The 11,233-nt window shown below is 37.8% G+C and overlaps 1 protein-coding gene across 2 annotated transcripts in view; it reads right to left on the reverse strand.

The window, feature by feature from the left end:
* tbl1x (transducin beta like 1 X-linked) overlaps nucleotides 1–10,748 on the reverse strand; it is a 36,870-nt gene extending 26,122 nt beyond the window's left edge. Inside the window, exon 1 of one of the 2 annotated variants that reach the window (XM_081369597.1) lies at nucleotides 10,370–10,748. The gene's annotated coding sequence lies outside the window, so the exon portion shown is untranslated. Of the gene's footprint in view, nucleotides 1–10,212; nucleotides 10,321–10,369 lie in introns of those variants that run through there. The other variant, XM_081369598.1, reaches the window with a different exon arrangement.
* Nucleotides 10,749–11,233: the final 485 nt, after the last annotated feature.

Consider the following 11,233-nt stretch of genomic DNA (forward strand, 5'->3'; position numbering starts at 1 on the left):
GTGTGAGTGAGTGAGTGAGTGTGTGTGTGTGTGTGTGAGTGAGTGAGTGAGTGAGTCGGACGAGCAGAGTACGATAGAATATGGTTGCAACTTGCAAGATACCAAAGAAAAAGAAAACATCATATAAGTACGTTTTTAAGGTTTAACGTCAGGGTTGTTTGCTCTGAATACATTTTATGAGACGCTGTGTGAGTTAAGGCAACTCACACAGTGTCTCATAAAATGTATCGGTTCGCAGTTTAGCATAACAATCCATATACGCTGACACCTGTGCTAGTAATACACGCATTTACCATGCCGTGTACGTTACAGTTTACAAATGTTTAACTAATGTGGGGAAGGCTATAGCTGTCTGTCAGTGTTCAGCGAGTTAACTTGGCAGTTTGAAATCGATTAGGTAGTTACTTCAGTTCAGAATAGGGCTAGAAATGATCAAATTGGTAACTTAGACAGCGGTTTCTTCTTCCGGTCGGCGGACTGTGAATCGAAACTAGGAATCGAAATTTAAACTTTTGAACGATTCCGGGAAAATCGAAAAGCTAGTCCCGGTTCCAATCGATACTCGATACCCAAGCCTAATCACAGGAATAAATTACACTTTACTGTATATTCACATCAGGGCTCTACGCTTACTTTTTGAACAAGGAGCACTGGTGCGCCTAAATAAAAAAAATTTGGAGCACAGATAAATATTTGGGGGCACAGTCATTTTTGTTGTATAAGTTTATCATTATAGTTTTATTATTAGAATTATTCAACAATTAAATTTACAATGCTCATTGTAAGGTTAAGAACATCAGACCAAAACTTTCAAACAAAAATTTTTCATTTAATTCTATTTTATCGTCATGTAGATTTCATTTATCATTGTATGTAGGCCCTATGTATGTTTCACATTTTATCTGAAATGAAGACCATGTCTGAGTCACTTGGCCAAGCTTTGTAGCCTGGTCGTCTAGACCTCTTTCCAGCAGACAGACCATTTTCAGCACATTTTGTAGGATCAAACAGCTCCAGGGAGGGCCCCTCTGTGCTGATCCGAATTAGTAGGGCCCTTTAAAATCCGTCCCAAATTCCGTTTTTTCCGTTTTAATTTTTGCAAATTCCGTTTTAATTTTTGCAAATTCCGATTTTTCCGTTTTAATTTTTGGGAATTCAGGTTTTTTTTTACCCTTTACTGTAATTTTAGTCGTAAAAATAGTGTTTTTAATGTTAATGATTAAAATGTACACAAATAAAATAGGAATGACCCTAAATTTATTGAGGTAACAAACAAAATTCTCATTTTAAGAGATGTTAAATGTGGTTTGGTTTGTTTACATTAGTGAATGTATTAGGCTAACTACATGAACCACGAGCAATACATTTGTTACTGTATTTATTAATCTTTGTTAATCTTAGTTAACCCTAACCCTGTATTTTTAATGTTACTTCACACAGTGCATTAAGCTAACTAATGTTAACAAATACAACTTTTCATTTAAATAACGTAGGCTACTAAATGGTGAAATTAACATTAATAAAGATAAATAAATGCTGTAGAAGTGCAGTTTATTAATAGTTAATGTTAACTGATCTAGTTAACTAGAGTTTAATAAATGGAACCTTATTGTAAAGTGTTACCGATTTTGTTATACACCGAACCGGTTCAAAGGAGTCATTAGTTCGCGAATCGGACGTATCATTAGCAGACTTGTACGCGTTGTGTGATTATCCCGGCAGTTTTAGGACATCGCACAAGATTTGTCAACACAGAAAACATTTCATCATTGGATAGGTTTTGTTTAGTTTATTAAGAAGTGTTTTTAATGTCAGCTGAATAGGCGGAAAGGTAAAAAAGTTTTTTTTTTTTTTTTGCACAATTCACACACAGCGGTAGCCTAATTCAGGGAAAAAAAATATCCGAATGCTCCACGTGAAACCTCATTCTTCCATTGTGTCAATTCTCAATTGATATAGATTAATAAGCGCGAGGGAGTGAGAGAGAGCAGGACAGTTTGAAGACGTGCGCGCGACCGGGCCTCTCTCTGCTCGTTCTTTCAGTAATATGCACACAAAAACAGAATTTTATTGCAAATATGTACAATTCCGCGTTGACACTAGATTCCGCGTTAATTTGCCAATTCCGCGATTCTGTGATCGCGGAAATTATAGGGCCCTAAAATAATGTTAGTTCGTGTGTGGGCACTGTAGTTTTTTTTATGAGGCTACAGACTAGCAGCTAGCTACTCAAGATTTAGGCCTAAATAACTGATCTCCCGGTAATATAGTGTCCTACTCTGCCCCTCCTCATGATGATATATTTGCAGCTGTTTCTATAGAAAAATGCTGTGTCACTCGCACGAGTGCGCCCAAATATTTTTTCACGTTCGCACGCCGAAATATTTAGTCGCATGTGCGAGTGAAATGGGCGCACTGTAGAGCCCTGCACATAGAGAACAGATGGTTTACATTATAATAATATTTCACAATTTTTACTGTATTTTTTATCACATAAATATTGTTGAGCAGAAGAGACTTCTAAAACATTAAAAATCTTAGCGACCCCAAACTTGTGAACGGCAGTGTGTGTCTCAAAGCCTGTTTGCACCCGTTTTGTTTTGGCTGATCTTGTGATTTTGGGTGATTTGTCATCAGTACATTCCCTTAAAGGGTCATTTCACCCATTTGAACATTGTTTTTTATTTAAAGTGGGTCATATATGTAGTCGAAATGTAAAATAATTTTTGAATTTGGTGCCTTCGTGACCGAGAAAAGACAAAAAATAACTTCAGGAAGCATTTGTATGAAAGACAACAACTCCCACAATGCACCACATTGCACAGCTCCGCAAGCCACTCCCACTAATCCAGAAAGCGCATATCTGCCTATAAGAGAAATCACTCTTCCGTCTACAAGGCTAGCTACCACAGAAGCTTGAAATTAATTTCACATTCACACAAAATGTCTAGTTAGTTGGCGAACTCATATAGTGCATTACTCCTCGTTTGTATTTCTTTCGAAAAGGTGAATTATTGCATGGTACCGGGATGTTCACTCAAAACATATGCGGTGCGAAACTAGGATAGTTCTCAACACAAACGTCCGTGTCCTCGTCTGATTCAGAGATTTCGTCCAGGAGAAATTGTCATCGTTGAAATTCTTTGCCGCAGACGGACTCTATCTCTGTGTTCGTAGCGGTTCGTAGCTGCATAGTGAGATCACCGGCGCCACCAGTCCGCCCTAACTCGAGCCAGTCCGGGCTCCTCGTCCGTGGCAGGCAGGTCTTCTCTGCCTCGGCTGCTCTTCGCTATAATGCGGCTTGTAAAGGTAGCCACAAACACCTGATTCAAGCATCCGACTTCCGAAATCCTCTTCCTCTAGTCTATATCATATTGAGCACTCTCCTCCGCTATTGTCATAACTTTACATCTGTCTCCACAGCGCCTGTTAGCTTAGCTTCAAACAAGATGGAGGATATTGCTTTCAGTTTCAGAGAGTAAAGTCCCACCCACTGATCTGTAATAGGTCTGTAGCGTGAGCGGGTCCCGCCCCCTGGGAAAGATGAGGAACGAGTGTCTGTAGGTCTGTCTTAACAGAAATCCCCCCCTCTTACACTTCCTCCTACAATGACGCAAAATGACGATTTTTGCGTCATTGTAGGAGGAAGTGTAAGAGGTAAATAACGGATTTCTCCCGTCTCAGGGGAAAATGAGAGAGTGTTGCACGACCATTCAATAGTATGACTGGGTTTCTAACAATGCAAAGCTTAATGCAAATGGGTGAAGTGTCCCTTTAAACACACACACACACACACACACATACACACAGCTTTACACACTGTTCTGCTTCCACCTCGATATAAGCCAAATTTAAAACTGAGAAAGTGCAGACTAGCACTACCCGGGAGTGGGACTGTGATCCGCTGAAACACTGAACGGATGATTTGAAGTTTCAGACTGGAATGTATTTTTTAAGGACTGTGGAAATGATGTAGAAATGCTCAATGCTTCAGTATCTGGGGGTGTAGATTTGTGTGTAGATTTGTGTGTAGATTTGTGTGTAGAGTGTCATTCCTGTAAGACACGTGAGGTGTGACGCCAACAACAAGCCCTGGGTTACAAAACATCTGAAACATTGTTTAAATCTTTAAAAAAAAATAGCTTGTTTAAATGTAGATAGATATGATTTTAACCTTTTACAGAAAGAATTGAAGCACAAAATGAAGGAGGCCAAACAGCAACGTGAACGTGCGGTCGAGGAAAGGTTTGGGAAGTGTAGGGATGTCCTGGCGGAGCCTGAACACGATGATGGGAAGTAGGGCTGGCACTTTTGAGAAAAATCTAATTCGAACGGGTATCAAATATCAAGCAACGCATTCGAATCACAGACTGTAAACAAAGATGGACGCCCCTTCGCGTACTAAACCTACGCGCGTGAACTCGACAATCGATTACTGTGGACTTCGACCGAAAACAGGATGTAAACACAGGTATTTGCGCTGGCTGAAATAACATCACTTTTATTCATATCTTTCACATCTACTGCAGTCAGATCCACTCGTGTTCACTCAGAAGGAATCACTCAAATGACCTGTGCACTTGTAATGACACATCAAGGATGTTAAGAGGCTAAAAGCAGGTTTAAAACTTGCCCCATTGAAGTCAACAGGGTGCAGATTTTAAAAAGAGGATAACACTGTGTAGGCAACACCGATTTTTGTCGTTGTTCTCTGTATTGACAGCACTCCAACTTTACAAAAAAATGAGCTCAATGTTAAAATTGACCGGAGTTCTCCTTTAAGGACTACAACAAACGGCTGGTAGAGACTACAATGAGCTTCTTCACGGGTTAGTGACATCACTAACCCTAAAATTTACATAAACAGGGTTTTTCCTACATAACCAAAACGATTTTTTGTCCCGCCAAAGCCTTATTTGATCTGTAATTGGGTTTTGTGAGTGAAGCGGGCTCTACTGACGGAGTGACGGAGAGAACGATCACAGCGTCCCACCCCCGCACGGGAACTCTCTCCCTCGCATCAACTGATCCTAAAGGTCGGAAGACCGGATTCACGTGGTGCATTCAGAGAATATTTTTGCTGAATTAGCGCTGGGTGTGAATTGCAGTCAAAAAAAAGTTGCCTTATCTTCTCTTACAACTTGTGACAAGCATTCCGCACATGCAGCCGAATGTCCTAACAGCCAGGATTCCCACACAACAGGTCCGCTAAAGTCCGATTCGCGACCTAATGACTCCTTTGAGCCGATTCATTATAATGAATGGTTAAAGCAATTGGTCTGCCCGTCAGTGTCTGAATCGGTCGGTGTATAACAGTTCATTACTTAGAAGAACATACACATCTGAAATGAGAAAGTAAGTGTGCTTACCTCATTTAGCAAGAGTGTTTAGTAAAATTTAGCCTTAATAATCCACAGTATGTATAGGCCTATGACAATGTGTAGTAAATTACACTATTACACATCTTAACGTTACGTTTTTTAAAGGGCACCTATTATGCAAAATTCACTTTTACATGGTGTTTGAACATAAATGTGTGTTGGCAGTGTGTGAGCAAAACCACCTTAGAATGATAAAAATCCACCCAGTAGTTTTTTTACTATCTCCATAAATCATAAGCACTGTCTCAGAACACCCTGTTCTAGATTTCCCTCACTGTGACGTAGAAATGAGCTAAGCCCCACCGACGTGATTTGATTGACATCTGGTTTTGGCATAGACCCCGCCTTCGGTGATCTGCATCCTCCATTGTTTTGGTAATGTCTCCTAAGAAGTGTAGGTGTTCTGTTGTGGGATGTAAGAATGGACATACTAGTCTTCACTGACATCAGAGCCACTGAAAACGCAGCGGATGGATTTTATTTATGAAGAAAAGGCACCACTTAAACTTCCTAAATACGAGATTCATGTTCTGACTGACTGTTTATAGTGAACGAGGGTCAAAGTTAATCCTCAAGTGTGGATCGTTGCCTACAGTTCGCGATCCAATGTCACCTCCAGAAGTAAGTGTATTTTATGATTTTTGAGCAAATAGTCATTTCAATCGATGTCAGCCAGTTCAACAACAAATGCGTCTAAAGCTATTTATTGTCGTCGTCATAGGATGTCTCAACAAACAACGTCAGACAGTTTTATGTCACGTAGGCATTTTTTTTGCAGCATTTACAAATGTAAATAAATTAAGGTCTGCTCTATCTCCATAGACAGTAGGCTATATAAACGTCTATCTCCCTCCCCTTAATAAATAAATAAATAAATCGTTTGTACTTAGCAAACGTTATCACAGTAGTGTGTGTGTGTGTAGTTTCAAAAAATTGCGCGAACGTTATCACAGTTCGTGTGTGTGTGTGTGTGTTGCACATCCATAAAGGCAAAGGGGACGCAATTAAAACACATAAATGTATCAAATAACCATTCCGAGACGTTTAGTCCATTCTCATTCGTGTTTATTCTGTGCCGGAGTCTCTTCATCATCTAGGTCCAGCAGCAGGGCGGGTATATGCAGCTCATTTACATTTAAAGTGGTACGCACAAAACAGCTCTTTTTAAAACAGGCCCCAAAAATGACATTTTCAAATGGTTATAATAAATTAACTGTGGGGTATTTTGTGCTGAAACTTCACAAATGCATTCTGGGGACACTCAAGACCAATATTACATCTTCTAAAAAGGGGCATAATAGGTGCCCTTTAATGCTACTTTTTAATTTATTTGATTATATTAAAATAATTATCAGGTCTATCAAAAAAGGATTTTATCTTTCAAAAAAATGAAAGCCAGTCGTGGAAAAATCACAGCTTTTTTTGCAATATCTGTGTCTGATAATTGCATATTCTATATATAATTTGGAAGAGGTTTAAAATTGAATAATTGTCAGCCACAGTCTGGAAGAAAATGATGGCCCCCAAAAAAAAGAAAAGAAAAAGAATGAACAACCCAAATAATAACAACGAGGAACATTCATAAATTTAAAATTTATTGTCAATATTGGGCTTGCGGATCATGTGGGACTAGGGTACTCTGTGCTGTGTGTGGATGACCATGTCGGTCAGACACCACCGGAGAACAATTTAGACCCAGGAAAAACCCTGATAAACCCCGCCCCCAGGAACGCGCTTAATAGATTATCATGAATATTCTAATCAATGACTTGAAGATAACTACACATACATAAGCTACATTAACTCATCAACTAATCATTCAGAAATGTTGTATTCTACATGTTGTCACTTCTTCTTGAGTCTCTCCATCATTGTCCGACTCCGGTTTGAACATTAAAGCATGAAAGTTTTTGAAATGTTCAGTGTGTGTGTGTGTGTGTGTGTGTGTGGTAAAAGGACACGAGGTGTTGTAGCTCCGCCCCCTGTGCCGGGAGCAGCAGCTCATTTGCATTTAAAGGAACACACAAAAACGGCACGTTTTTGCTCACCCACAAAAAATGACAACTTTAACATGCTATATATAAATATCTGTGGGGTATTTTGAGCTAAAACTTCACACACACACTCTGGGGACATCAGAGACTTATTTTACTTCTTGTGAAAAGGGCATTATACCACCCCTTTAAACAACTGAACGTGTCTTCAATGTGTCTTTTTCTTTAAAAAAAATCGTGCTGACCCCAAACTTTTGTACTGTACCGTTCAGCCATATTGTCTTTATGTTAAAGCAGTTTACATATTTAAATCAAAATTATAGTCAAATTCAAACTGATCTAATCTGCTCGTGTCTGCATTCAACATCAATAAGCCACAATAATCATTATGAACAATGTCTCTTTACAGTCTTAAATGAGCCTCTATCAAACCATCATTGTTGTACGCAGAGATATTATTCAGAAATCAGAAGAACATGTCGTCAAACTCATTAAAAACAGCCTTTGTTATCCATCATTTATATCACACATATCATGAATATTCAGTATATCACGCAGCCATAAAAACAGAACATGCAAAGCATTTTGTCTGGTTTATTATAAGCACTGAAAGACCCATGAGGAGTTTTACAGACACTAGTCAAAACTAGGCCGTTCTGGCATTTGGATTTGCTCAAATCCTGGAGAAAATCCCAAGACCACAACTCTCTCTCTCTCTCTCTCTCTTCAATCCTATTAACCATTAACTCAGTCAACCAACCTGTAATGATTTACAACTCTAAAGCTATTTATAACAGCGAGAGCTGAAGCGTGGGAGTGGATGTGATCAACTTATGAAGATTAGGCGTGGGAATCGAACGCAACGTAATGAATATAATTCATAATGTTTATATTATAATGCCTTAAAACCATATCTTTAAAAACAACACTGTGCCTTTCCCTCTGAGCATACTTAGCTTACATCCGACATAAAACATGTCGAATCGACTTTTCTACATGCATCCTTTGCAGAGAAAGCAATCCCATAATGCACTGCAATGAGAGGTGGACGAATACTGAGAAGCATAACTTAAAAATGTTACTTTTTTATTATTTCATATTTCTGCCTAATTTGATTATGCTGTCAGCTTGCCTTTTAGTAAGATACATTTTCTCCCAATAATTCCACAAGTAGTTATATTTTGCAATTTGCATTAAAAAAAAAACATGAACTTTTTTTTTTTTTTTTTTTTACAAAGTTCCCATTTTGTGGTCAATGAATTTTACACTAGAAAGTGCAATTTCAAACCAGTGAAATATCTGAGATGAAATACATTTTTAAAATGTATCTTACAATAAATATAAATCTTTAAATTAAATAGTGTGATGTCTTTATATCGGCCATCAATAGTGGAACTGTTCATCAAAACATCTATATCGCTTGCACTATACATCTAATTAAAACACTAGGGTACAGTATGAGTATAATCATGTAATACACCAGTTTTTGTATAGTATAATTTGTATGTTCAATATTTCATCGAGTTGCACGACGTGATTTTAGAGATCATGATTCTGAATAGACGAAACAAAAATCACAAGAGCTTCCGACAAAATTTTTAATTTCAGTAGTCTATTTAAATCAGGTTGAGTGAATGATTCAATGACTCACTCATAAAGACTTCACTTGTTTCATTACTGGATGAATCAGCATTGTTGAACGAATATTTTAAATTAATGATTCAATGACTCACACATTCTTGTCGCCACCTACTGGTGTAACAATGTAATTAATTCAATCTTTATTTTTTGAAGCATCAAGTTACTTTCAAAAGGTGATCGGTACCGTAGACATCAGTGATATCCGAACTATTAACTTTTATCCAGTGCTTCTGTGATAATCTGAATTATTATAAGACAGAAATAATGTCTTAAAGTGGTTTCATATCATATCTAGGCTATACATGACAACGGCTCTCAGATCTGAATGTCCGCTGATTTTGTCAAAGGTTTTAATAGACAGAGACGAATCTCTGTCGCTTAGGAAAATCACGTGGGCGTTTGGATCAAGATCACGATCTTTTAACGATTAATATATTTCAGGGTAATTTGATTATCGGTAAGAGATATTTTTCTCCAAAATCAGCAAATTCCATTTGGGCCTGTGGGGATGATGTGAGCAGTTCGGCAGGTTTGGGAAAAACAATAACCGAGCTTCTATCTTAACAGTGACAATTAGAGAGAGGGAAATCATATAATCATATAAATTATTTTTGGAATCTTATTGCACGAGAATTATCTGACCTAATGTCTGGTGTTTAAAACTCAATAAAATTAAACTTTTACCTTCTGTACAAATATTTAGAAATGAGCTGTACTGTAGTACAGTAGGCCAACAAAATCTAATGCTGTCATGTGACTCAAGCATCTAAATCACTGATATCAACAAGTGATGGAGGCTTTCAGCTGAACACTGATAAACTAATAAACTAACAACTTTAGATAATTTATATTGTAGAGTTAACAATACAGTTTAACCCTAGAAACCCTCCTGTATACTCATTAAAAATCACATAAAGGGTCAATAAACTGTACCATAACAATATTATTTAATGTGTCTGGCTTTGATTTACTTTGCATTTGAGAACAAGACTCAAAAATGTGTCACGTGGTCATTGTTTTGAGTGTATTTGCTGCAGTAACTTAATATTTTAAGTACAACTAACTATCTATTAGTAAGTAACTAGTGAAGTTCGCCCCTCCCCCACCCGCTCATCCTGAAGCATGTGCCGCTTCCCTCAGTGTGTTTTAGGACAAAAACAACACGAAATGAGCTCTATTAAGTGTATATCACTTACTGAGGTGGTCGACCAACACAAAACATGGCGGAAATAAGACTTTAGATGCTTCAAATGTGAGTAAAGTTCAAACGTGGTGCGTGTCGAGCAGATCTTTGAGTTTCCTCACAGAGATTTCCAATCCACACAGGAAAAGTTCAGACGCTAATATTCTTACCGCCAAGATTCAAGTTCCCGCTTCTCTTTCACTTCCACTAGGAAAATATCCTCCAACTTCAGTGTGCAAACTGCGACTTTACACCCATCTTCTCCAGCCAGATTTCCCCTCAGCGGTTTGCGATCGTTGTATTCCGTTAAAACATCGACGTGAGACGATAATCGAGGGTTCGTGTGCCAAAGTTCACGTTTAAATGTCGATCTTGTGTGTTTTTTAGTCAAGTTTCCTGTGTGTTTCTCACAGAATGAGCGTCGGAAGAGAGACAGTAACGCACACACACTACAGCAGAGAGAGAGAGAGCGCGAGGCGGGCGGTGTTCACATACACACACTGCGCCCTAACTAGACAGCGACTCAATAGCACACTACACTAGCATACTACTGTTACTATTTCTGTAGCATAATATAATATTTATATTGTACGCAGAGAATAGTAAGGCATTTTTACTGGACATTGACATGTTTTTATTTTAAACAGTAGCCTAAAGTATTTTTATAGAAAATGTTAAATTATATATCTATATAATTTAACATTTTCCATTTTCTATAAAAAAGCTTTAGGCTACTGTTTAAAATAAAAACACACGCACATATATATATATATATATATATATATATATATATATATATATATATATATATATATATATATATATATATATATACACACAAAACTTAAAAATGCAAAATTATTTATTTTACATTTTAAATAGTAGGCTAAGGCATTTTTATACAGAATTGTATTTAAAATGCCAAAACACCTGTGTATGTGTGTGTGTGTGTGTGTGTGTGTGTGTGTGTGTGTGTGTGTGTGTGTGTGTGTGTGTGTGTGTGTGTGTGTGTGTGTGTGTGTATATGTATGAGC

The sequence above is a fragment of the Scardinius erythrophthalmus genome, assembly GCF_964197995.2.
Source record: "Scardinius erythrophthalmus genome assembly, chromosome: 6".
Taxonomy (NCBI): Eukaryota; Metazoa; Chordata; class Actinopteri; order Cypriniformes; family Leuciscidae; genus Scardinius; species Scardinius erythrophthalmus.